The following is a 22,642-nucleotide window of genomic DNA, read 5'->3' on the forward strand; positions in this document are numbered from 1 at the left end:
CCACACTTTTATTTTTTTTATTAATAAAAACAATCTTAAGCGGCTAATCCCCAACGACCTAGTGCGCTTACTTGGCCGATCTTTTATTTTTTTTATTAATAAAACAATCTTAAGCGGCTAATCTCCAACGACCCAGTGCGCTTACTTGGCCACACTTTTATTTTTTTTATTAATAAAAACAATTTCAAGCGGCTGATCCCAAATGACCCAGTGCGCTTACTTGGCCGCACTTTTAGTTTTTTTATAAATAAAAACAATTTGAAGCGGCTAATCCCCAACGACCCAGTGCGCTTACTTGGCCACACTTTTATTTTTTTTATTAATAAAAACAATATTAAGCGGCTTATCTCCAACGATCCAATGCGCTAACTAAGCCGCACTTTTATAATTTTTATTATTAAAAACATTCTTAAGCGGCTAATCCCCAACGACCTAGTGCGCTTACTTGCCGCACTTTTGTTATTTTTATTAATGTAAACAATTTTAAGCAGCTAATCCCCAACGACCCAGTGCGCTTTTTTGGCCGCACTTTTCTTTTATTTATTAATAAAAACAATCTCAAGCGGCTAATCCCCAACGACCTAGTGCGCTTACTTGGCCGCTCTTTTATTTTGTTCATTAATAAGAACAATCTCAAGCGGCTGATCCCCAATGACCTAGTGCGCTTACTTGGCCGCACTTTTATTTCATTTATTAATAAGAACAATCTCAAGCGGCTAATCCTCAACGACCCAGTTTGCTTACTTGGCCGCACTTTTATTTTATTCATCAATCAAAACAATCTTAAGCGGCTAATCCCTAACAACCCAGTGCGCTTACTTGGCCGCACTTTTATTTTTTTAATTAATAAAAACAATCTTGAGCGGCTAATCCCCAACGACCCAGTGCGCTTACTTGGCCACACTTTTATTTTTTTTATTAATAAAAACAATTGCAAGCAGCTAATCCCCAACAACCCAGTGCGCTTACTTGGCCGCACTTTTATTTCATTTATTTATAAAAACAATCTCAAGCAGCTAATCCCCAACGACTCAGTGCGTTTACTTGGCCGCACTTTTATTTTATTCATCAATAAAAACAATCTTAAGCGGCTAATCTCCAACGACCCAGTGCACGTACTTGGTTGCACTTTTATTTTTTTTATTAATAAAAACAATTTTAAGCGGCTAATCCCTAACAACCCAGTGCGCTTACTTGGCTGCACTTTTATTTTATTTATTAATAAAAACAATCTCAAGCGGCTCATCCCCAACAACCCAGTGCGCTAACTTGGCCGCACTTTTATAATTTTTATTAATAAAAACAATCTTAAGTGGCTAATTCCCAACGACCTAGTGCGCTTACTTGGCCGCACTTTTTTTTTTTTTATTAATAAAAACAATCTAAAGTGGCTAATCCCCAACGACCCAGTAAGCTTACTTGGCCACACTTTTATTTTTTTATTAATAAAAACAATCTCAAGCGGCTCATCCCCAACGACCCAGTGCGCTTACTTGGCCGCACTTTTATTTTATTTATTAATATGAAAAATCTAAAGCAGCTAATCCCCAACGACCCAGTGCGTTTACTTGGCCGCACTTTTATTTCATTTATTAATAAAAACAATCTTAAGCGGCTAGTCCCCAACGACCCAGTGCGCTTACTAGGCCGCACTTTTATTTTTTTTATTAATAAAAACAAACTTGAGTGGCTAATCCCCAACGACTTAGTGCGCTTACTTGGCCGCACTTATATTTTATTTATAAATAAAAACAATCTCAAGCGGCTAATCCCCAACGACCCGGTGCGCTAACTTGGCCACACTTTTATTTCTTTTATTAATAAAAACAATCTTAAGCGGCTAATCCTCAACGACCTAGTGCGCTTACTTGGCCGCTCTTTTATTTTTTTTATTAATAAAACAATCTTAAGCGGCTAATCCCCAACGACCCAGTGCGCTTACTTGTCCACACTTTTATTTTTTTTATTAATAAAAACAATTTCAAGCGGCTTATCCCCAACGACCCAGTGCGATTACTTGGCCGCACTTTTATTTTATTTATTAATAAGGACAATCTAAAGCGGCTAATCCCCAACGACACAGTGCGCTTACTTGGCCGCTGTTTTATTTTATTTATTAATAAAAACAATTTCAAGCGGCTAATCCCCAACGACCCAGTGCGCTAACTTGGCCGCACTTTTATAATTTTTATTAATAAAAACAATCTTAAGCGGCTAATCCCCAACGACCTAGTGCGCTTACTTGGCCGCACTTTTTTTTTTTTTTATTAATAAAAACAATCTAAAGTCGCTAATCCCCAACGACCCAGTAAGCTTACTTGGCTACACATTTATTTTTTTTATTAATAAAAACAATCTCAAGCAGCTTATCCCCAACGACCCAGTGCGCTTACTTGGCCGCACTTTTATTTTATTTATTAATATGAACAATCTAAAGCAGCTAATCCCCAACGACCCAGTGCGTTTACTTGGCCGCACTTTTATTTTATTTATTAATAAAAACAATCTTAAGCGGCTAGTCCTCAACGACCCAGTGCGCTTACTAGGCCGCACTTTTATTTTTTTTATTAATAAAAACAAACTTAAGTGGCTAATCCCCAACGACCCAGTGCGCTTACTTGGCCGCACTTATATTTTATTTATAAATAAAAACAATCTCAAGCGGCTAATCCTTAACGACCCAGTGCACTTACTTGGCCACACTTTTATTTTTTTTATTAATAAAAACAATCTTAAGCGGCTAATCCCCAACGACCCAGTGCGCTTACTTGGCCAGACTTTCATTTTTTTTATTAATAAAAACAATCTTAAGCGGCTTATCCCCAACGATCCAGTGCGCTAACTTAGCCGCACTTTTATAATTTTTATTAATGAAAACATTCTTAAGCGGCTAATCCCCAAGGACCTAGTGTGCTTACTTGGCCGCACTTTTTTTTTTTTTATTAATGAAAACAATTTCAAGCAGCTAATCCTCAACGACCCAGTGCGCTTACTTGGCCGCACTTTTATTTTATTTATTAATAAAAACAATCTCAAGCGGCTAATCCCAAACGACCTAGTGCGCTTACTTGGCCGCACTTTTATTTTTTTTATTAATAAAAACAATTTCAAGCAGCTAGCCCCCAACGACCCAGTGCGCTTACTTGGCCGCACTTTTATTTTATTTATTAATAAAAACAATCTCAAGCGGCTAATCCCAAACGACCTAGTGCGCTTACTTGGCCGCACTTTTAGTTTTTTTATTAATAAAAACAATCTCAAGCAGCTAATCCCCAACGACTCAGTGCGTTAACTTGGCCGCACTTTTATTTTATTCATCAATAAAAACAATCTTAAAAGGCTAATCCCTAACAACCCAGTGCGCTTACTTGGCCGCACTTTTATTTTTTTTATTAATAAAAACAATCTTGAGCGGCTAATCCCCAACGACCCAGTGCGCTTACTTGGCCGCACTTTTATTTTATTTATTAATTAAAACAATCTCAAGCGGCTCATCTATAACGACCCATGCGCTTACTTGGCCGCACTTTTATTTTATTCATTAATAAGAACAATCTCAAGTGGCTGATCCCAAATGACCCAGTGCGCTTACTTGGCCGCACTTTTATTTCATTTATTGATAAGAACAATCTCAAGCGGCTAATCCTCAACGACCCAGTTTGCTTACTTGGCCGCACTTTTAGTTTTTTTATTAATAAAAACAATTTGAAGCGGCTAATCCCCAACGACCCAGTGCGTTTACTTGGCCACACTTTTATTTTTTTTATTAATAAAAACAATCTTAAGCGGCTTATCTCCAACGATCCAGTGCGCTAACTTAGCCGCACTTTTATAATTTTTATTATTAAAAACATTCTTAAGCGGCTAATCCCCAACGACCCAGTGCGCTTTTTTGGCCGCACTTTTCTTTTATTTATTAATAAAAACAATCTCAAGCGGCTAATCCCCAACGACCTAGTGCGCTTACTTGGCCGCTCTTTTATTTTGTTCATTAATAAGAACAATCTCAAGCGGCTGATCCCCAATAACCTAGTGCGCTTACTTGGCCGCACTTTTATTTCATTTATTAATAAGAACAATCTCAAGCGGCTAATCCTCAACGACTCAGTTTGCTTACTTCGCCGCACTTTTATTTTATTCATCAATAAAAACAATCTTAAGCGGCTAATATCCAACGACCCAGTGCGCTAACTTAGCCGCACTTTTATTTTTTTTATTAATAAAAACAATGTTAAGCGGCTAGTCCCCAACGACCCAGTGCGCTTACTTGGCCGCTGTTTTATTTTATTTATTAACAAAAACAATTTCAAGCGGCTAATCCCCAACAACCCAGTGCGCTAACTTGGCCGCACTTTTATAATTTTTATTAATAAAAACAATCTTAAGCGGCTAATCCCCAACGACCTAGTGCGCTTACTTGGCCGCTCTTTTATTTTTTTTATTAATAAAAACAATCTTAAGCGGCTAATCCCCAACGACGCAGTGCGCTTACTTGGCCACACTTTTATTTTTTTTATTAATAAAAACAATCTCAAGCGGCTCATCCCCAACGACCCAGTGCGCTTACTTGGCCGCTGTTTTATTTTATTTATTAACAAAAACAATTTCAAGCGGCTAATCCCCAACAACCCAGTGCGCTAACTTGGCCGCACTTTTATAATTTTTATTAATAAGAACAATCTCAAGCGGCTGATCCCCAATAACCTAGTGCGCTTACTTGGCCGCACTTTTATTTCATTTATTAATAAGAACAATCTCAAGCGGCTAATCCTCAACGACTCAGTTTGCTTACTTGGCCACACTTTTATTTTTTTTATTAATAAAAACAATCTCAAGCGGCTCATCCCCAACGACCCAAAGCGTTTACTTGGCCGCACTTTTATTTTTTTTATTAATAAAAACAATCTTGAGCGGCTAATCCCTAACAACCCAGTGCGCTTACTTGGCTGCACTTTTATTTTATTTATTAATAAAAAAAATCTCAAGCGGCTCATCCCCAACAACCCAGTGCGCTAACTTGGCCGCACTTTTATAATTTTTATTAATAAAAACAATCTTAAGCGGCTAATCCCCAACGACCTAGTGCGCTTACTTGGCCGCACTTTTTTTTTTTTTATTAATAAAAACAATCTAAAGTGGCTTATCCCCAACGACCCAGTAAGCTTACTTGGCCACACTTTTATTTTTTTTATTAATAAAAACAATCTCAAGCGGCTCATCCCCAACGACCCAGTGCGCTTACTTGGCCGCACTTTTATTTTATTTATTAATATGAACAATCTAAAGCAGCTAATCCCCAACGACCCAGTGCGTTTACTTGGCCGCACTTTTATTTTATTTATTAATAAAAACAATCTTAAGCGAATAGTCCCCAACGACCCAGTGCGCTTACTAGGCCGCACTTTTATTTTTTTTATTAATAAAAACAAACTTGAGTGGCTAATCCCCAACGACCCAGTGCGCTCACTTGGCCGCACTTATATTTTATTTATAAATAAAAACAATCTCAAGCGGCTAATCCCCAACGACCCGGTGCGCTAACTTGGCCACACTTTTATTTTTTTTATTAATAAAAACAATCTTAAGCGGCTAATCCCCAACGACCTAGTGCTCTTACTTGGCCGATTTTTTATTTTTTTTATTAATAAAACAATCTTAAGCGGCTAATCCCCAACGACCCAGCGCGCTTACTTGGCCACACTTTTATTTTTTTTATTAATAAAAACAATTTCAAGCGGCTGATTCCAAATGACCCAGTGCGCTTACTTGGCCGCTCTTTTATTTTGTTCATTAATAAGAACAATCTCAAGCGGCTGATCCCCATTGACCTAGTGCGCTTACTTGGCCGCACTTTTATTTCATTTATTAATAAGAACAATCTCAAGCGGCTAATTCTCAACGACCCAGTTTGCTTACTTGGCCGCACTTTTATTTTATTCATCAATAAAAACAATCTTAAGCGGCTAATCCCTAACAACCCAGTGCGCTTACTTGCCGCACTTTTAGTTTTTTTATTAATAAAAACAATTTGAAGCGGCTAATCCCCAACGACCCAGTGCGCTTACTTGGCCACACTTTTATTTTTTTTATTAATAAAAACAATATTAAGCGGCTTATCTCCAACGATCCAGTGCGCTAACTAAGCCGCACTTTTATAATTTTTATTATTAAAAACATTCTTAAGCGGCTAATCCCCAACGACCTAGTGCGCTTACTTGGCCGCACTTTTATTATTTTTATTAATGTAAACAATTTTAAGCGGCTAATCCCCAACGACCCAGTGCGCTTTTTTGGCCGCACTTTTCTTTTATTTATTAATAAAAACAATCTCAAGCGGCTTATCCCCAACGACCTAGTGCGCTTACTTGGCCGCTCTTTTATTTTGTTCATTAATAAGAACAATCTCAAGCGGCTGATCCCCAATGACCTAGTGCGCTTACTTGGCCGCACTTTTATTTCATTTATTAATAAGAACAATCTCAAGCGGCTAATTCTCAACGACCCAGTTTGCTTACTTGGCCGCACTTTTATTTTATTCATCAATAAAAACAATCTTAAGCGGCTAATCCCTAACAACCCAGTGCGCTTACTTGGCCGCACTTTTATTTTTTTTATTAATAAAAATAATTTCAAGCGGCTAATCCCCAACGACCCAGTGCGCTTACTTGGCCACACTTTTATTTTTTTTATTAATAAAAACAATTGCAAGCAGCTAATCCCCAACGACCCAGTGCGCTTACTTGGCCGCACTTTTATTTTATTTATTTATAAAAACAATCTCAAGCAGCTAATCCCCAACGGATCAGTGCGTTTACTTGGCCGCACTTTTATTCTATTCATCAATAAAAACAATCTTAAGCGGCTAATCTCCAACGACCCAGTGCACGTACTTGGTTGCACTTTTATTTTTTTTATTAATAAAAACAATCTTAAGCGGCTAATCCCTAACAACCCAGTGCGCTTACTTGGCTGCACTTTTATTTTATTTATTAATAAAAACAATCTTAAGCGGCTCATCCCCAACAACCCAGTGTGCTAACTTGGCCGCACTTTTATAATTTTTATTAATAAAAACAATCTTAAGCGGCTAATCCCCAACGACCTAGTGCGCTTACTTGGCCGCACTTTTTTTTTTTTTATTAATAAAAACAATCTAAAGTGGCTAATCCCCAACGACCCAGTAAGCTTACTTGGCCACTTTTTTATTTCTTTTATTAATAAAAACAATCTTAAGCGGCTAATCCCCAACGACCTAGTGCGCTTTCTTGGCCGCTCTTTTATTTTTTTTATTAATAAAACAATCTTAAGCGGCTAATCCCCAACGACCCAGTGCGCTTACTTGGCCACACTTTTATTTTTTTTATTAATAAAAACAATTTCAAGCGGCTTATCCCCAACAACCCAGTGCGCTTACTTGGCCGCACTTTTATTTTATTTATTAATTAGGACAATCTAAAGCGGCTAATCCCCAACGACACAGTGCGCTTACTTGGCTGCTGTTTTATTTTATTTATTAATGAAAACAATTTCAAGCGGCTAATCCCCAACGACCCAGTGCGCTAACTTGGCCGCACTTTTATAATTTTTATAAATAAAAAAAATCTTAAGCGGCTAATCCCCAACGACCTAGTGCGCTTACTTGGCCGCACTTTTTTTTTTTTTATTAATAAAAACAATCTAAAGTGGCTAATCCCCAACGACCCAGTAAGCTTACTTGGCCACACTTTTATTTTTTTTATTAATAAAAACAATCTTAAGCGGCTAATCCCCAACGACCTAGTGCTCTTACTTGGCCGATTTTTTATTTTTTTTATTAATAAAACAATCTTAAGCGGCTAATCCCCAACGACCCAGCGCGCTTACTTGGCCACACTTTTATTTTTTTTATTAATAAAAACAATTTCAAGCGGCTGATCCCAAATGACCCAGTGCGCTTACTTGGCCGCTCTTTTATTTTGTTCATTAATAAGAACAATCTCAAGCGGCTGATCCCCATTGACCTAGTGCGCTTACTTGGCCGCACTTTTATTTCATTTATTAATAAGAACAATCTCAAGCGGCTAATTCTCAACGACCCAGTTTGCTTACTTGGCCGCACTTTTATTTTATTCATCAATAAAAACAATCTTAAGCGGCTAATCCCTAACAACCCAGTGCGCTTACTTGCCGCACTTTTAGTTTTTTTATTAATAAAAACAATTTGAAGCGGCTAATCCCCAACGACCCAGTGCGCTTACTTGGCCACACTTTTATTTTTTTTATTAATAAAAACAATATTAAGCGGCTTATCTCCAACGATCCAGTGCGCTAACTAAGCCGCACTTTTATAATTTTTATTATTAAAAACATTCTTAAGCGGCTAATCCCCAACGACCTAGTGCGCTTACTTGGCCGCACTTTTATTATTTTTATTAATGTAAACAATTTTAAGCGGCTAATCCCCAACGACCCAGTGCGCTTTTTTGGCCGCACTTTTCTTTTATTTATTAATAAAAACAATCTCAAGCGGCTTATCCCCAACGACCTAGTGCGCTTACTTGGCCGCTCTTTTATTTTGTTCATTAATAAGAACAATCTCAAGCGGCTGATCCCCAATGACCTAGTGCGCTTACTTGGCCGCACTTTTATTTCATTTATTAATAAGAACAATCTCAAGCGGCTAATTCTCAACGACCCAGTTTGCTTACTTGGCCGCACTTTTATTTTATTCATCAATAAAAACAATCTTAAGCGGCTAATCCCTAACAACCCAGTGCGCTTACTTGGCCGCACTTTTATTTTTTTTATTAATAAAAACAATTTCAAGCGGCTAATCCCCAACGACCCAGTGCGCTTACTTGGCCACACTTTTATTTTTTTTATTAATAAAAACAATTGCAAGCAGCTAATCCCCAACGACCCAGTGCGCTTACTTGGCCGCACTTTTATTTTATTTATTTATAAAAACAATCTCAAGCAGCTAATCCCCAACGGATCAGTGCGTTTACTTGGCCGCACTTTTATTCTATTCATCAATAAAAACAATCTTAAGCGGCTAATCTCCAACGACCCAGTGCACGTACTTGGTTGCACTTTTATTTTTTTTATTAATAAAAACAATCTTAAGCGGCTAATCCCTAACAACCCAGTGCGCTTACTTGGCTGCACTTTTATTTTATTTATTAATAAAAACAATCTTAAGCGGCTCATCCCCAACAACCCAGTGCGCTTACTTGGCCACACTTTTATTTTTTTTATTAATAAAAACAATTTCAAGCGGCTTATCCCCAACAACCCAGTGCGCTTACTTGGCCGCACTTTTATTTTATTTATTAATTAGGACAATCTAAAGCGGCTAATCCCCAACGACACAGTGCGCTTACTTGGCTGCTGTTTTATTTTATTTATTAATGAAAACAATTTCAAGCGGCTAATCCCCAACGACCCAGTGCGCTAACTTGGCCGCACTTTTATAATTTTTATAAATAAAAAAAATCTTAAGCGGCTAATCCCCAACGACCTAGTGCGCTTACTTGGCCGCACTTTTTTTTTTTTTATTAATAAAAACAATCTAAAGTGGCTAATCCCCAACGACCCAGTAAGCTTACTTGGCCACACTTTTATTTTTTTTATTAATAAAAACAATCTTAAGCGGCTAATCCCCAACGACCTAGTGCTCTTACTTGGCCGATTTTTTATTTTTTTTATTAATAAAACAATCTTAAGCGGCTAATCCCCAACGACCCAGCGCGCTTACTTGGCCACACTTTTATTTTTTTTATTAATAAAAACAATTTCAAGCGGCTGATCCCAAATGACCCAGTGCGCTTACTTGGCCGCTCTTTTATTTTGTTCATTAATAAGAACAATCTCAAGCGGCTGATCCCCATTGACCTAGTGCGCTTACTTGGCCGCACTTTTATTTCATTTATTAATAAGAACAATCTCAAGCGGCTAATTCTCAACGACCCAGTTTGCTTACTTGGCCGCACTTTTATTTTATTCATCAATAAAAACAATCTTAAGCGGCTAATCCCTAACAACCCAGTGCGCTTACTTGCCGCACTTTTAGTTTTTTTATTAATAAAAACAATTTGAAGCGGCTAATCCCCAACGACCCAGTGCGCTTACTTGGCCACACTTTTATTTTTTTTATTAATAAAAACAATATTAAGCGGCTTATCTCCAACGATCCAGTGCGCTAACTAAGCCGCACTTTTATAATTTTTATTATTAAAAACATTCTTAAGCGGCTAATCCCCAACGACCTAGTGCGCTTACTTGGCCGCACTTTTATTATTTTTATTAATGTAAACAATTTTAAGCGGCTAATCCCCAACGACCCAGTGCGCTTTTTTGGCCGCACTTTTCTTTTATTTATTAATAAAAACAATCTCAAGCGGCTTATCCCCAACGACCTAGTGCGCTTACTTGGCCGCTCTTTTATTTTGTTCATTAATAAGAACAATCTCAAGCGGCTGATCCCCAATGACCTAGTGCGCTTACTTGGCCGCACTTTTATTTCATTTATTAATAAGAACAATCTCAAGCGGCTAATTCTCAACGACCCAGTTTGCTTACTTGGCCGCACTTTTATTTTATTCATCAATAAAAACAATCTTAAGCGGCTAATCCCTAACAACCCAGTGCGCTTACTTGGCCGCACTTTTATTTTTTTTATTAATAAAAACAATTTCAAGCGGCTAATCCCCAACGACCCAGTGCGCTTACTTGGCCACACTTTTATTTTTTTTATTAATAAAAACAATTGCAAGCAGCTAATCCCCAACGACCCAGTGCGCTTACTTGGCCGCACTTTTATTTTATTTATTTATAAAAACAATCTCAAGCAGCTAATCCCCAACGGATCAGTGCGTTTACTTGGCCGCACTTTTATTCTATTCATCAATAAAAACAATCTTAAGCGGCTAATCTCCAACGACCCAGTGCACGTACTTGGTTGCACTTTTATTTTTTTTATTAATAAAAACAATCTTAAGCGGCTAATCCCTAACAACCCAGTGCGCTTACTTGGCTGCACTTTTATTTTATTTATTAATAAAAACAATCTTAAGCGGCTCATCCCCAACAACCCAGTGCGCTAACTTGGCCGCACTTTTATAATTTTTATTAATAAAAACAATCTTAAGCGGCTAATCCCCAACGACCTAGTGCGCTTACTTGGCCGCACTTTTTTTTTTTTTATTAATAAAAACAATCTAAAGTGGCTAATCCCCAACGACCCAGTAAGCTTACTTGGCCACTTTTTTATTTCTTTTATTAATAAAAACAATCTTAAGCGGCTAATCCCCAACGACCTAGTGCGCTTTCTTGGCCGCTCTTTTATTTTTTTTATTAATAAAACAATCTTAAGCGGCTAATCCCCAACGACCCAGTGCGCTTACTTGGCCACACTTTTATTTTTTTTATTAATAAAAACAATTTCAAGCGGCTTATCCCCAACAACCCAGTGCGCTTACTTGGCCGCACTTTTATTTTATTTATTAATTAGGACAATCTAAAGCGGCTAATCCCCAACGACACAGTGCGACACAATGAATATTTTGCTTTGATTCGCTCGATCGGCAAAATGTGGGCTAATCAAGCCTCGAATCAGTTTGCAAATTCTATTTAATTTGTAGGTCGTGAATCGACCTCTATGGAAATTGGAGAAAAATTATTATTCTACTTATTTTCTTTCACACCAAAAACAACAACCAAGTCTCTTTAAATACCAAGATATTGGATTTATTCAAAACAAAAACGAAATTCGTACAATGAATATGATCGCTGCCGCTAGAAATTAACCGCGTCACGATAACAATTCAATTGACGGAGTTGAAAGAAATTTGAACTAAAACAAATGAAGGAATTTTCTTTGGAACTGTAGACTCAAGTCGATTTATTTGACGAGCTTGAAGTCTCAAACTAAAAGACAAATCGATACTTAGCAAAACTCAAGTAGATTGGACTGAGGCTGGCGAACTCGAACGAGGCGAGGCAAAATGGCTGCAAAAGGCCTTGCAATCTGCCAGCTGAAGGCTGAGGAGGTGCTCTGACTCCGGCGTAACTTAGCCTAAGTGAAAACTCGCTCAGGCCCGCTGCTAACCGAGGAGTGGGCAGAGAGGTGAGCTCGAGAGGAGCTCGAGCTCTCGTTTCGAAGAGGCGCCGAGAGCGGGGCCCCGCACACAGCCATACAATGCGTACAACATACTTGAAATCTATGAAGGCATAAGTAAATTAGGCTTGTGCGTTCGCGTAGGTCCCCCTCCAGACACCCCGACTACAACAAAAGCGTCCGCGTCGTCGCGAGTATCGCATGCCCCCGTCCAAACCACCACAAACAAAGTTAACACGAACATTTCAGCCCGCCTTGACGAAATGTCGTCAAAAATTATTTAATAAAACGAGATAGGAAAGCCTGATGTCGGATGAGAATCTACCAAAGCTGACCCTAAACTACTTGGTTGTCAAGTAGTATTACATTTTAGATAACAAAACATATTGAAATAAGTTTAATAACATTGAACAAAGTAAATCTAATCTACTCGCGGAAGCTAATTTTCAATTAAATTCACAATAGTTAATGTAAATCATAATTATAGGCAAAATTAAATTGTCAGATCATTAATTAACAAAATCAACTGAAACTTCACTAAATTTTATGAGTCTCCACGCATTTGTCAAGTTCTGGCTCGCTAAGTAACTTGATGACCTTGGCGATGGGTCGCACGAACGATGATTCGGCTGTTTTGATGGTAACCACTCGTACGAGCCCATCAGCTCCAGGATGAGTGGCAGTGACCAATCCCAAAGGCCACTTTGTAGGAGGAGTGAGCTCGTCCTTGATGAGGACGACATCACCCTGAACAATATTAGGTTGAGGCTTCAACCACTTGTTTCGTCGTAGGTGTTGATGTAGCACCTCTCTACGCCAGTTGGCCCAAAAGGAGTTACGCATGTCAGTTAGCAACTTCCAGCGATCTGTCTGTGGGGAGAATTGTTGCCCCTCATCGTAAGGCTCGGGATGAGACAGCAAAGCAGAGCCGACGAGAAAATGGGCGGGTGTAAGAGCGAGATCACCAGAGGCTTCGCTGCTCAAGGGGCACAGTGGCCTGGAGTTGAGGCATGCTTCGACTTTGCTGCACAACGTAGTCAGCTCCTCGAACGTCAACTTTGAATCTCCAACCACACGAATGAGATGATACTTTACGCTGCGTACAGCAGCTTCCCATAAACCTCCCATGTGAGGGGCGCGTGGCGGAATAAAGGACCAGTCTGTACCTTGACGCGCTATAGTATCAATGACAGTGACAAGAAACTCCGATGAACTATGAAACATCCGTCTTAGTTCGGACGCAGCTCCTCTAAAGTTGGTGGCGTTGTCGGAATACAGAACAGCACAGACTCCACGACGAGCACAAAACCGTGAGTATGCTGCAAGAAACGAGGCAGACGTTAGGTCGGATACTACCTCCACGTGCATGGCACGTGAAACCAAACAAACAAAAATGGCAATGTAGCCCTTGGTTGATTTTGCTCCACGACCCCTTGAGAATAGGATCGGAAATGGCCCAGCGTAATCGACGCCTGTATGTGTGAAGGGCCGCGCCGGAGTAATGCGAGCAGCTGGAAGTTGACCCAATTGTTGCTCGGAGCTTCTGGCAGCATGTCGCGTACAAATAACGCAACGGTGAAGCACTCCAGCGGCGACTCTTTGGTCTCTGGTGACCCACAGCGATCGGCGTAGATGTGACATCATCAATTGCACTCCTCCGTGCATAGTGAGTAAATGCGTCTCTTCCACTAAACGTCTGACGAATTGGCAGCCGCCTGGTAAAATGATTGGGTGCCTTTCGTTGTAAGGCAGTAAAGAATGGTCAAGTCGCCCTCCAACTCGAATAAGGCCTTGTTCATCCAGAAATGGGCTGAGTCGACGTAGAGCGCTGTGTTTTGTGAGAGGTTCACCAGCAGACAAACACATTTTTTCGGCTGGAAAGTGCTGCGCTTGAATGGCTCTGTAACAGTAAACTTTTCCCATACGGTACTCAGTTCCAAGCATCAAAATTTTCGCACGCTCAATGCACTTTTGTGCAGCACGCGTACGCCAGCGGTAGCAGTAAGAGAGAATTCTAATTATTTTAGAAAATGCCGAAAACTTTTGTAACGTTGGCAAGCATTCAGGTGACACGACCTGCTTTGATTTTTCATGCTGCTGAGCTTGAATAGCAAAAACTTGGAGATGGGCTGGTGTTAGAGGCTCCGACGGAGTCAGAGACGGCCAGGCAGACTCGTCCTGTAACAGCCAACTCGGTCCATGCCACCACAAATCGAGCTTTGCCAGGACGGCAGGCGAGAAGCCTCGTGTCGCACCGTCTGCTGGGTTGTCAGCTGATCTGACATGATGCCATGTTGCTGAAGGAAGTTCAGTGAGAATCTCACTGGTTCTATTAGCCACAAATGTTGGCCAACGAGATGGATGGCTCTTCAACCATTCCAGGACAACCTTGGAATCGGTCCAGCAGTGAATACTGGCTGGTTGAATCGCTGAGCTGCTCAGAAGGTGCTTGGTGAGACGTACCAAAAGAGCGCAACCACACAACTCAAGCCTTGGGAGAGTTTGCACTTTGGTTGGAGCTAGCTTGGTCTTGGCAAGAAGAAGGCTTGCAGTCTGACCAGGTGTCACTGCGTAGAGTACGGCAGCATAGGCTCGCTTAGATGCATCCGCGAATCCATGCAAATGCCACACTTCTCTCTCTTTTCCTCCAAGCCAGCGTGGTATTCGTATGAGCGAGACTTCTTTCAGCTCATTACGAAAAAGCACCCAGCGTTGACTCAGTGCATCGGGCACTGAAGAGTCCCAGTCCAGATCGTTCAGCCAAAGATCCTGTAATATTATTTTGGCAATGATCATTATCGGAGCTAGCCATCCTAAAGGATCAAATAAACGAGCGATTTCGGACAAAATTGTGCGTTTCGTAAACTCATAGTTTACTCCAAGGTCTTTTACACTAAAAGTAAAGGCATCAATGCTGGGTAGCCACTTAAGACCTAAGGTGGATATTACCTCATCGAGTTTTAACTCAACTTCCTTGGCTGAAACTGACGACAAGCCTTGAAGAAGCCCATTGTCATTCGCGGCCCACTTGGCTAGCGTCATACCTGCCGATGCAAGAACTTGTATGAGTTGATCTCGACGTTCCCGTGCAGTTTCAACTGTATCAGCTCCAGCGAAGAAGTCGTCAACGTAGAGCTTTCTTTTCAGAATTTCGGCTGCATGAGGATGGGATTCCTCGTTGTCCTCTGCAAGCTTTTGCATGACCTTCAGGGCCAAGTACGGGGCTGATGAGGTGCCATAGGTGACTGTGATACACCTATAGTCACGAATGGGCTGATCGGTCGTTGGGCGCCACAGTACTCGCTGCCAGTCAGCATCGTCCGGATGTACCAATATCTGCCGAAACATCTTAACGACATCTGTGGTAAAAACAAACTTAGAAAAACGCCACTGTGTTAGCACTTGAAGCACATCGGCTTGAAGTTTGGGTCCCGGCAGCAGCATATCATTCAGAGAACGACCCTTTGAATCCCGTTGAGACGCATTAAATACGATGCGCACTTTGCTCGGGTTCTCAGGACGAATGACAGCATGATGTGGGAGATAGAAACATGGTCGATCAAGTTTGTCGGGGGGGACGAGCTCCATGTGATGCATGTCAAGGTACTCCTGCATGAAAGTGCAGTAAGAGTTTGAAAGTTCGAGATTGTTACGTAAGCGTTTTTCAGAGCGTAATAGACAGGCAACGGCAATATCACGAGTGCTTACGAAGTCAGGATTGCTTCGAAGAGGCAATCTGACGATAAAACGACCATCTGGAGAGCGTGTATGTGTCTGAGCGAAATGCTCGTCACAGTATCGCTCGTCCTCGGTTAGCAGCGATCTGCGAGGCACCTCCTCGATTTCCCAAAATCTTTGAAGATTTTCAGAAAGCGACTGATCCGTGTACGTGTGAAAAGCTTGAACTAATGCTGTATTACAGCAGCAAGTTTGGCTTAACGTTGGGCCAGTTAAAATCCAACCAAAGACTGAATTTTGAGCTACTGGAGTGTCCTTAGGCCCTCTTATAAGGCCACTGAGCATTATTGACGAATAAGCATCAGCACCCAAGATACAGTCAATCTTGTGAGGCTCTGCAAAATCAGGATCAGCAAGATCAAGATCTTTAATGTGCGACCAATTCGATTGAATAATTTTGTTACTGGGTAGATACCGAGTAAGTTTGGGTAGAACCAAGGCGAATATACTCAACCTAAAATTCTCTAACTTCGGGGATACTAATTGTAACATGACCTCTTCGCGAGCCCTAGACGATTCCTCTGCACCTACGCCAACTACTTTAATATCAATTTGTTTACAAGTAAGGCTAAGTTCAGATACTACATGTCGCGCTATGAAAGAGCGTTCGGCGGCAGGGTCAATAAGAGCGCGGATTGAAAATAAATTTCCGTTGGGACCTTTAATACATATGCGCGCAGTCGCCAATAATACAGCATGACCCACACGAACGCTGTGAACGTTCACAACTCCCTGCTCATGCGAGTTAGATGCCGATTTCTCGTTAGAATCAGTATTTGCCGAAGAACGCCAATTGATTTGGTTGCTCTGTTGAGCTTTTCCGGTATTTTTCTCAAAATGCAACTTCGAGTGATGATTACCTTGGCAATAAAAACAACGATTTGGCGAAGGGCATTTGTCTGCGAAATGAGAAGTCTTTAAACAATTGAGACAAAGCTTTTCATTTTTACAATATTCAAGACGCTGAGCCAGAGACATAGATTTGAATTTCATACAACGACCTAGTATGTGATTTCCTTTACATAAAAGACAACCAGATAACTTATCTGTACTAACTTCGGATTGAGCAGTATGAACAGACACGCGTTTTGCTTGATTTTGCGGCATATGAGTAGACGATTGCTTATTACGCGAACTAGGTGTATCAGTGCCAGTATGGGCTTGTTCAAGCGCATGAACGCGACGTTCAATAAAACGCGTGAGATCGATATAAGTCGGAAATCCATCAGTAGCCTCTTGTGAAATTTCCCAGGATTCTCGTGAATTCAAGTCAAGTTTACGAATGACACAATGTACCACAAAATAATTTGTTTGATCAATTGGGCATCCAAGATCTTTAAGAGCGCGTACAGCTTCTTCCGCGCGATCCATTATCTCATTTAATTCATGTACATTTCGAGCTTTTACCGGCGGCAATTGAATAAGATTCTCAATGCTATTGAACAGTCGAATGCGTACATTATCATACCGGCGAATGAGTTTGTCCCAAGCAACTTGAAAATTCGCGTCGGTAATTTCAATGCCTTTTAGTCGTTGCGCAGCGGAGCCTTGTAACGCGCTCATTAAGTGTTGCAACTTTGCAACATTAGAAATGTTCGTCTTGTCTTTAACCAAGGAAGAGAATCGCTGCTTGAAGCTTTCCCACTCCTCCTGCTTTCCCGAAAAGGTGGGAAGCTGTAACGGAGGGAGGGAAGCTTGAACCTCTACTGTTGGATTTCCAGTAGGTTGAGGCATAGGGTGTGGAGGTGTATTCGTTTTTAGAGCCGCAATTTTACCGAGTATCAGCGATCTGGCTTCGGAATAAGCCATCTCAATCGAGGTATATACGTCCTTTTCAAAATAATCATCATCCACGATCTTATCCTCATAATCAATTAAATCATCATGACGACTAGTAAAAGTCTTCCAATAATTATCCAGGATACTTAATCGCGTCTCAAAATGATGAATCGTTTGGGATTCGGCTTTCACTTTACTAGTTGAATTTGTGTAGAAATTCTCTATGTTGGAACATAGTTTCAACTGAGCCTTAAGTATCTTTTCCATTTTGAAAGCAACGATTAAAAAATTAAAATAACCAAATCGAGCCCCAACTAAGATAAAACGTCCTTGATATTTACACTATATACAATATATACAGATGTGGCAAGCGACACAGCAATGATAATTTGGTCTTGGACTCGAGAGCAATAGATAAGAAGAGTGACTAATACAAACAATGTAACGCTAAACGCTTACCATGCGCGCAGTAGTAAGTACCTGCCCTCCCCGCACTCTTTACCTCCTAGGCCAAGGACAGTAAATTCAAGAGTAAGGCTGCGGGGCGATGAAGGAGAGCGTTGGTACGCTGACACCGTCGATCCCGTCTACGAGGCTACGAAGCTCCGCACAAAGAGAAGATAGATGACCGCGTGCTTGCTTGATGACTATAGGTCTCGTCTTCCTTCTACGCTTTTCGACGAACAAGGTGGTATGTTTGTTGACGTCGAATGGCCTTGAAATTGGAGAATAATAAGAATTTGTTTTTCAATTTCCAACCACGCTCTGCTACCAATGAATATTTTGCTTTGATTCGCTCGATCGGCAAAATGTGGGCTAATCAAGCCTCGAATCAGTTTGCAAATTCTATTTAATTTGTAGGTCGTGAATCGACCTCTATGGAAATTGGAGAAAAATTATTATTCTACTTATTTTCTTTCACACCAAAAACAACAACCAAGTCTCTTTAAATACCAAGATATTGGATTTATTCAAAACAAAAACGAAATTCGTACAATGAATATGATCGCTGCCGCTAGAAATTAACCGCGTCACGATAACAATTCAATTGACGGAGTTGAAAGAAATTTGAACTAAAACAAATGAAGGAATTTTCTTTGGAACTGTAGACTCAAGTCGATTTATTTGACGAGCTTGAAGTCTCAAACTAAAAGACAAATCGATACTTAGCAAAACTCAAGTAGATTGGACTGAGGCTGGCGAACTCGAACGAGGCGAGGCAAAATGGCTGCAAAAGGCCTTGCAATCTGCCAGCTGAAGGCTGAGGAGGTGCTCTGACTCCGGCGTAACTTAGCCTAAGTGAAAACTCGCTCAGGCCCGCTGCTAACCGAGGAGTGGGCAGAGAGGTGAGCTCGAGAGGAGCTCGAGCTCTCGTTTCGAAGAGGCGCCGAGAGCGGGGCCCCGCACACAGCCATACAATGCGTACAACATACTTGAAATCTATGAAGGCATAAGTAAATTAGGCTTGTGCGTTCGCGTAGGTCCCCCTCCAGACACCCCGACTACAACAAAAGCGTCCGCGTCGTCGCGAGTATCGCATGCCCCCGTCCAAACCACCACAAACAAAGTTAACACGAACAATTTTTTTTATTAATAAAAACAATTTCAAGCGGCTAATCCCCAACGACCCAGTGCGCTTACTTGGCCACACTTTTATTTTTTTTATTAATAAAAACAATTGCAAGCAGCTAATCCCCAACGACCCAGTGCGCTTACTTGGCCGCACTTTTATTTTATTTATTTATAAAAACAATCTCAAGCAGCTAATCCCCAACGGATCAGTGCGTTTACTTGGCCGCACTTTTATTCTATTCATCAATAAAAACAATCTTAAGCGGCTAATCTCCAACGACCCAGTGCACGTACTTGGTTGCACTTTTATTTTTTTTATTAATAAAAACAATCTTAAGCGGCTAATCCCTAACAACCCAGTGCGCTTACTTGGCTGCACTTTTATTTTATTTATTAATAAAAACAATCTTAAGCGGCTCATCCCCAACAACCCAGTGCGCTAACTTGGCCGCACTTTTATAATTTTTATTAATAAAAACAATCTTAAGCGGCTAATCCCCAACGACCTAGTGCGCTTACTTGGCCGCACTTTTTTTTTTTTTATTAATAAAAACAATCTAAAGTGGCTAATCCCCAACGACCCAGTAAGCTTACTTGGCCACTTTTTTATTTCTTTTATTAATAAAAACAATCTTAAGCGGCTAATCCCCAACGACCTAGTGCGCTTTCTTGGCCGCTCTTTTATTTTTTTTATTAATAAAACAATCTTAAGCGGCTAATCCCCAACGACCCAGTGCGCTTACTTGGCCACACTTTTATTTTTTTTATTAATAAAAACAATTTCAAGCGGCTTATCCCCAACAACCCAGTGCGCTTACTTGGCCGCACTTTTATTTTATTTATTAATTAGGACAATCTAAAGCGGCTAATCCCCAACGACACAGTGCGCTTACTTGGCTGCTGTTTTATTTTATTTATTAATGAAAACAATTTCAAGCGGCTAATCCCCAACGACCCAGTGCGCTAACTTGGCCGCACTTTTATAATTTTTATAAATAAAAAAAATCTTAAGCGGCTAATCCCCAACGACCTAGTGCGCTTACTTGGCCGCACTTTTTTTTTTTTTATTAATAAAAACAATCTAAAGTGGCTAATCCCCAACGACCCAGTAAGCTTACTTGGCCACACTTTTATTTTTTTTATTAATAAAAACAATCTCAAGCAGCTTATCCCCAACGACCCAGTGCGCTTACTTGGCCGCACTTTTATTTTATTTATTAATATGAACAATCTAAAGCAGCTAATCCCCAACGACCCAGTGCGTTTACTTGGCCGCACTTTTATTTTATTTATTAATAAAAACAATCTTAAGCGGCTAGTCCTCAACGACCCAGTGCGCTTACTAGGCCGCACTTTTATTTTTTTTATTAATAAAAACAAACTTAAGTGGCTAATCCCCAACGACCCAGTGCGCTTACTTGGCCGCACTTATATTTTATTTATAAATAAAAAAAAATCTTAAGCGGCTAATCCCCAACGACCCAGTGCGCTTACTTAGCCGCACTTTTATTTTATTTATTAATAAAAACAATTTCAAGCGGCTAATCCCAAACGACCTAGTGCGCTTACTTGGCCGCACTTTTATTTTTTTTATTAATAAAAACAATTTCAAGCAGCTAGCCCTTAACGACCCAGTGCGCTTACTTGGCCGCACTTTTATTTTATTTATTAATAAAAACAATCTCAAGCGGCTAATCCCAAACGACCTAGTGCGCTTACTTGGCCGCACTTTTAGTTTTTTTATTAATAAAAACAATCTCAAGCAGCTAATCCCCAACGACTCAGTGCGTTAACTTGGCCGCACTTTTATTTTATTCATCAATAAAAACAATCTTAAAAGGCTAATCCCTAACAACCCAGTGCGCTTACTTGGCCGCACTTTTAGTTTTTTTATTAATAAAAACAATCTCAAGCAGCTAATCCCCAACGACTCAGTGCGTTAACTTGGCCGCACTTTTATTTTATTCATTAATAAAAACAATCTTAAAAGGCTAATCCCTAACAACCCAGTGCGCTTACTTGGCCGCACTTTTATTTTATTTATTAATTGAAACAATCTCAAGCGGCTCATCTATAACGACCCATGCGCTTACTTGGCCGCACTTTTATTTTATTCATTAATAAGAACAATCTCAAGTGGCTGATCCAAAATGACCCAGTGCGCTTACTTGGCCGCACTTTTATTTCATTTATTGATAAGAACAATCTCAAGCGGCTAATCCTCAACGACCCAGTTTGCTTACTTGGCCGCACTTTTAGTTTTTTTATTAATAAAAACAATTTGAAGCGGCTAATCCCCAACGACCCAGTGCGCTTACTTGGCCACACTTTTATTTTTTTTATTAATAAAAACAATATTAAGCGGCTTATCTCCAACGATCCAGTGCGCTAACTTAGCCGCACTTTTATAATTTTTATAATTGAAAACATTCTTAAGCGGCTAATCCCCAACGACCCAGTGCGCTTTTTTGGCCGCACTTTTCTTTTATTTATTAATAAAAACAATCTCAAGCGGCTAATCCCCAACGACCTAGTGCGCTTACTTGGCTGCTCTTTTATTTTGTTCATTAATAAGAACAATCTCAAGCAGCTGATCCCCAATGACCTAGTGCGCTTACTTGGCCGCACTTTTATTTCATTTATTAATAAGAACAATCTTAAGCGGCTAATCCTCAACGACTCAGTTTGCTTACTTGGCCGCACTTTTATTTTATTCATCAATAAAAACAATCTTGAGCGGCTAATCTCCAACGACCCAGTGCACGTACTTGGTTGCACTTTTATTTTTTTTATTAATAAAAACAATCTTAAGCGGCTAATCCCTAACAACCCAGTGCGCTTACTTGGCTGCACTTTTATTTTATTTATTAATAAAAACAATCTTAAGCGGCTCATCCCAGACAACCCAGTGCGCTAACTTGGCCGCACTTTTATAATTTTTATTAATAAAAACAATCTTAAGCGGCTAATCCCCAACGACCTAGTGCGCTTACTTGGCCGCACTTTTTTTTTTTTTATTAATAAAAACAATCTAAAGTGGCTTATCCCCAACGACCCAGTAAGCTTACTTGGCCACACTTTTATTTTTTTTATTAATAAAAACAATCTCAAGCGGCTCATCCCCAACGACCCAGTGCGTTTACTTGGCCGCACTTTTATTTTTTTTATTAATAAAAACAATCTTGAGCGGCTAATCTCTAACAACCCAGTGCGCTTACTTGGCTGCACATTTATTTTATTTATTAATAAAAACAATCTCAAGCGGCTCATCCCCAACAACCCAGTGCGCTAACTTGGCCGCACTTTTATAATTTTTATTAATAAAAACAATCTTAAGCGGCTAATCCCCAACGACCTAGTGCGCTTACTTAACCGCACTTTTTTTTTTTTTATTAATAAAAACAATCTAAAGTGGCTAATCCCCAACGACCCAGTAAGCTTACTTGGCCACACTTT

The 22,642-nt window shown here is 40.1% G+C and overlaps 1 protein-coding gene across 1 annotated transcript in view; it reads left to right on the forward strand.

The window, feature by feature from the left end:
* Positions 1–22,642, forward strand: part of LOC106645282 (cytosolic carboxypeptidase 6) — a 486,558-nt gene that overhangs the window by 194,938 nt on the left and 268,978 nt on the right. The gene's annotated exons all lie outside the window — the stretch shown is intronic.

Source organism: Copidosoma floridanum, unplaced genomic scaffold (genome assembly GCF_036245765.1).
Source record: "Copidosoma floridanum isolate Cflo_tuat_1 unplaced genomic scaffold, Cflo_Japanese_pri ptg000027l, whole genome shotgun sequence".
Taxonomy (NCBI): domain Eukaryota; kingdom Metazoa; phylum Arthropoda; class Insecta; order Hymenoptera; family Encyrtidae; genus Copidosoma; species Copidosoma floridanum.